The sequence below is a fragment of the Arvicanthis niloticus genome, chromosome 4 (genome assembly GCF_011762505.2).
Source record: "Arvicanthis niloticus isolate mArvNil1 chromosome 4, mArvNil1.pat.X, whole genome shotgun sequence".
Taxonomy (NCBI): Eukaryota; Metazoa; Chordata; class Mammalia; order Rodentia; family Muridae; genus Arvicanthis; species Arvicanthis niloticus.
In genome coordinates, this window is record NC_047661.1 from 46,352,465 (window position 1) to 46,358,464 (window position 6,000).

Here is a 6,000-nt window from a genome sequence, read left to right on the forward strand (position 1 = left end):
CCCATTACAGATAGTTGTAAGTCACCACGTGGTTGCTGGTAATTGAACTCAGAACCTCTGGAAGAGCAGCCAGTGCTCTTAACCGCTGAGCCATCTCTGCAGCCCTAAGATAAATTTTTAAACAAATTATAAAAACTAATTTGAAGCCCCAGTTAAAAATATTCAAAATAAAATTAATAATGATGCAGTCACTGTGAATTCTTACCAGACCTTTAAAGAACTGATTCTAGTGTGCTAAGACTTTCCTAAGAAACAGAGAAGAAAGAAACACACAAAATTCTTTCTGAAGCCAATATTACCCTGATAACAAAACCAGATAAAGAAAAAATGCAAAATGAAAACTATAGGATAATTCCACTGATGAACTTAGGTACAAAACTTCTTAATATACTTAATAACACACTATAAGAAAAAAAAACCAAATAATAAAAGTTTCAGGCTGTTAAAGAAACCCTAAACCTTTGACAGAAGAGTAATGTTAAAAATATAAACAGAATTAAAAATTAAGTAAGAAATCAAACAACTCAACCAATAAATTGGGGGAAATCATTAACAGACACAGTTTAAAAGGTAAAACACAAATGGCCAATAATTATATGAAAATATTTTTCTCGAGCTGAAAGAGAATTGTAAATGTAAACTACACTGAGTGTCCATTAGCTCAGTCAGAGTGGCATCCATTAAGAAGTAATCATGAATGAGAAAGAAATAGACTAAACGGGCTGTTGGTTCTGCAACTATGAAACTTAGAATACGGCTTCTCCACAAATAAAAACACACTAACAATATGACCTAGCTATGTCACTTCTGGTTATTTATTCAAAGGATTCCATATCAACACACCACATGGTTTGAATATTAATGTTTGTTTTAATATTATTAACAATAGCTAATAAAGCCAAACTAATAACCTAACTAACCTAATAGTGAGTGCTACTATTGAACCTTTAAGTATATCTTTTTTGTCCATCAACCACCCATCCCATCACCCCTCACCCCTTTTTCTTTGCCATATGAGGCTCCTACTCCACCTATTCACCCAATTCCACCTCACCCTCTAGCCTCCCCCTGCGATGGGCCACTAAGCTTCCATAGGCCCAAGGCCTCCCCTCCCATTGATGTCAGATAAGGCCATCCTCTGCTACATATGATAAATAAGATAAATGTGTAAAGAATATTTTATATATTTATACATCTGTATTGGTCAGGTGCTGATAAGAACCTCTCAGGGAACAGCCATATCAGGCTCCTGTCAGCAAGTGATTCTTGGCATCAGCAGTAGTGTGGAGTATTGGTGTCTGCAGAAGGGATAGATACCTAATGGGGGGTGGTCTCTGGATGGCCTATCCTTCAGTCTCTGTCTTAGGCTGTGCTCACATGTGTGGAAAATCTTTGGTAATATTGGGAATTGAGCTTTGGGGGTCACACAGCTTCTAGCTGCAGGCAGCCTGCCTTGTTCCTTTTCCAGTAAGGATAGTCAGAGAACACTGAAATAGAGTAAGGAGGAAATGCCTATACTTGAAGTAGAATATGCCAAAGTAAGTAGCAGAAGCAATAAGAAACTGTAAAGGTAAATAAAGTTCTAGGTTTTATTTTGAAGTGTAGTGTCAACCCCTTCCCCGGACCTCACAGCAGGAGCAAGAGTCTTTCACAGAAAGAAGAACCTTAGTTGCTTACACAATACCAAATGGGTAACCCTGAAAATATACATACAGGCAACATCTTGCAAAATTAGCAGGTTATACTTATGTGCCATATACACACACATATATGCAGATATATGTATGCAACAATAATTTTAAAAAAGGGCCGTGAATTTGAAAAAAAAGAGAAGGTGAGGTACTACATGGGAGAGTTTGAGTGAGAAAAGTTTAGGGTAGGAATGATTTAATTATATTCTCAATAAGCATTAAAACACTATCCTCAGGGTTATGGCACAGAATAGCATTTTGGGGGGAAAATGCTTGGTAGTTATCTAAGAATAGGGTTTAAGACATTAGCAAAAATGAGCCAGAAATTCACTTGAAATCAGATTATAATGTAAGAATCTATAAAGTGATGCTGGTGTTTATCATACCAACTCTTCCCATTTTATACAGTCTGAGGTCCCCATTAGGGAATGCTACCATCTACGATGGATGGAACCTCTTATCTCAATAAATGCAGTAAAATTAATCTCGTACATGTTTGCCCCAAGTTGATTCTAGATTCTGTGAAGTTGAGAACATTAACCATCATAAAGCTTCTGAGTCCATAGATCATAGGGCAGAGTGAGGAGACAGAGAATGGGCAAATAGAAAAGAGCAGTATCTTCAGTCACTGCCTGGAGGAGGCCAGCAAGAGTGCCTTTATGCTCTTTGTATCACTCCCTGATTCTAAACTCCTGCTGGGAGCTCCTACCCTGAAATCCCTCAGTGAAGGAGCGTTACCTGGTTGTTGTCAATGAAACAAAACCTGTCCACCCAAAGTTGCTGTGGGTCAATGTCTTATAACCACAACATAAAAGCAAACTAGAAAATAAGTAAATGACAGGAATGTTTGGGAGTTGCAGAAGTGGAGCTGGGCTATGTGAAATGGCTGTGAGTATGAAGGAGCAACTGTTGAAAATAGGAAGCGTTTGGAAGGTGTTCAGCATCCGGTTATGTGAGCTGATGCTTCCATTGAAAATAGAAAGCCATCAGAATGTGAGAAGCCAGGAACAGATGAGACTAAGGCTGTTTCCAGGAGGTTCATCTGAGATGTATCACCCCTTTTGTTGGTATATTTGTTTTGTGTTAAGGATTTTCTTCCAAGAATCAAGTACAAAAGAATAAATTGCAAGAACAATTCACATGGAATTTGGCTTCTGTGGGTTTAAATAGCTCAAACAAACCAAACCCGTAGGACCATAAAGAATAGCCTGGTTCCTGGTTGAGATAAGGCTAGAAACCCTGGAGACTGTGAAGGGATGGTAAGAGTTTTGCCTGTTCCCGGCACCAGGTCTCTGTCACTAGTCATAGCCCCCCATAGATTTGTGGCAATGCCCCAAGCCCCTCCACATATAGAGGATGATGATTGTGGTCAATTGGGCTCAAGACAGATCTCCATTTCAATGAGTTAGCTAAAGGCCTGGAGGGCTTATCCAATAGGCTTTCCTTCCCATACTTTTCTCCCTGCAGAAGGTATTTAACCTCAGGCCCACCCTGAGAAGTGGGGTATTGTTTTACACATCCACTTTCTGTCATAATAATAAATGCCTTAAAACCATGGACTGCCTCTTTTCACTGGGATCTGCCTTGTGGAGCCATGAAGGCCTTTGCCTACAGAGCCACTGTCTAATTCCTTGAAGGCCTCTCTGCATTTCAGCCAAGTCCAAGTCCAAGTCCAAGTCCAAGTCCAAGTCCAAGTCCAAGTCCAAGTCCAAGTCCAAGTCCAAGTCCAAGTCCAAGTCCAAGTCCAAGCTCAAGCCTTCTGCCAAGTTAAGCCAAAGGTTCTCACTAGAGGGCCAGCCAGCGATTCACTCTTCCTTCTTTCTCCTCCTGGCCCAGGGCTAGATCCAGACCGGGGACACCCCCAACTCCATTCTCAGTTCTTTCACAGCATCAAGCTGTGCCTTGGTGTCCAAGAGCCTGAGAACTGGAAGGCCCTGGACTAGTCCCAGACCTGGAGACCCCAGAATCACCTCTGGCTGTCCTGAACCTCAGACCGTATTTCCTTACCCCCAGAGTGGTGTCCTTGGGCTTCCCTATGGCCTGAGGCCTGCTGGGCAACAGCTTGGGGTAAGTGCAGTCAACTCCCCATGTCCCGTCTCCCCAGCAGCCATGCCCTGTGGCTGAGCAGACACAGAACTTCATAACCCTACACAAACCAAAGTGACCTGAATTTAAACAAAGCAAAACAAAACAAAACAAAACAAAATGTAAAATAAAAAAAAATGTATCCTGCATGTGTTGTTCAGCCCTAAGAAAGATGTTTTGCAATTTTGTTTGTCATATGATTGTCATATTACTTCTCAAGAAAACAACATAATTTTGACACAACCTACTGAAATTTAGTTCTAATCTTCTAATGCCCAGTGAATGTCTGTGTACGTGCTCATCCACAGCGAGGATTTCAACCACAATTACTGAAATTTTCTTTTTACAAGTAAAACGTAATTACTTAGATTTTTTTCCAAATGAGAATATCTTTCACTGCTTAGACATATTTTAATATTTGGTAAGTCATGGATTACAAAGAGTAGAATAACATTGTAAATTAGGTTATTACCATTTTTACAGGTAGATATTTTTATTTTTAACTGTAATAAGACTCTTTTATACAATGCATATGTGTTTAATCAAAGAAGGTTAGACTATTTTAGATCAAAATTTGTAGAACCCAAGACATTAAAGTTGCACAAGAAGAGTATCATTACATGTTGGGGCATAATTGACATTTTGTTGTAGAACCTATTGTCCATCAGAAGTAGAAATATGAACATGTATCAGATGAGACAGTTTCACTGCGTTGTCCTATGAGGACTTAATGGAGTCTTTGATATTAAACTGTTAGACTTCTGTAATAACTCTATCTTCAACCCAAAAGCTCAATGATCAACTTCTCAGAACAGAAATGAACCTTGAAATATTCTGAGTTTATAAGTACACAAATTTCATAGACCTATGCCACCTCTGGTTGTATTTTTAACTTCAATAGAGAGCATGGAAGATCTGTGTGCCTGAGTGAAATTTAAAGGCGCTCCCAGATATTTATTCATGTATTACTCTATAATTACAAAAACATCATCCTCTCTTACCCAAGTATTTTCATGTGAATCAAGTTTCACACAAATAAATTTGGAATTTGGAATTGACCAAAGACATTCATTTCCCTGCTATTCAAACTATGGTACAAATTCTCATCTACCAGTTATAACGGCTGTGGTGCAGAGGACGGGAACCACTGGGGGAAGGGCGAGTGAATAAATGTTTGCCCAGGAAAAAAATAGTGTACAGTTTGCCTAAAACTTTTGAGGCTTGTTGTTCTTTAATATAAACTCATTGAAATTGTAGGAAGCTCATTCTCTGTTCTGACTGATCAACATGTAAGAATCAGTAAATAAGTTCCCAAGCTATTCTATTAGCTAGTCTTCCTCATTCCATATTCTGCTGACATGCCTGGATGAACATGTTCAATTTGGTTGACTGAGATGAACAAACATTATTCAACTCTCTCAAAGACAGAGCACTTTCTGTTACTTTTGCCATTCTCACCTCAAATGCCTACTAGTAGTTTGGTAAGTATTTCCAGAAATTGTTTTTTTTTTTTTTAACTCTCCGTTTCTTTCTCTTATCTATCTATCTATCTATCTATCTATCTATCTATCTATCTATCTATCTATCTATCATCTATCTCTACATACCATTGTCTAGAAGAATAGAAGATTGAAAACATTTTATAACATCATTTAATATCTACTTCCCTCTACATAATGGCATGGCAAATATCATTAAAATTTCACCCAAACCTAGCAGATTATTACATGTTTTGGCTAACTGTTAGCTTTCTTTGAAATCAATGTCTTTACTATAGATATACTTAAGTGCTATCCTGCCATCATAATTCTCTTTGTTTTTTGTTTCTTAGAGGTATGTTTTCAAACTGATACTTTCTCACTTAGGATTCTCTATAAAATCCTAAGACAGGCAGCAGAACTTAGAGAAGCTTTTCTATTCCTGTTATAAGTTAAAGAAGAAAGTAAGTTTTAAAAATATCTTTCTGATTTTTCTTATCAACTCAGATAAGAAGTATCGGTTATATCTTCTATTCTAAAAATCACAATAAAATATTCTAATGAAATCATTTCCAATTTCAATGATGTCATATTATAATCCTTGTCAAATGATATTTTATAGAATGATATCTCACTCACTATGCAAAGGCCAAATCCCCAATACTAATTCAGAGCATTAGCAGCTGCTTCAAAATCAATGTTAAGGAGAAGATTGAGCTAAGTCATCATGTCACATGGAGCTCACA